Source organism: Plasmopara halstedii (assembly GCF_900000015.1).
Source record: "Plasmopara halstedii genome assembly, contig: Scaffold_292, whole genome shotgun sequence".
Taxonomy (NCBI): domain Eukaryota; phylum Oomycota; class Peronosporomycetes; order Peronosporales; family Peronosporaceae; genus Plasmopara; species Plasmopara halstedii.
In genome coordinates this window covers 702,577-702,794 of record NW_020187213.1, presented here as the reverse complement: position 1 = coordinate 702,794, position 218 = coordinate 702,577, and positions in this window count along the sequence as shown.

Sequence of the window (218 nt, the reverse complement as noted above, 5' to 3'; positions counted from 1 at the left end):
CCGCCTGACGGAGCTTGGGCAGGAGATGTCTGATCTCCATGGGCGAATCGGTCGCCGAACTCTCGCGTCCAATCTGGACGAGACCTTTCGCCGCATTCGGGACTTGAGTATTCACTCTCGCGTCCGTCGCGGGTGGAGTCGCGCCCATACGCTGCGTACTCCCAGCCGTACTCTTACTCTGCGTACCCGGCTTACCTGCCTGGGGCTCATCCGTACGA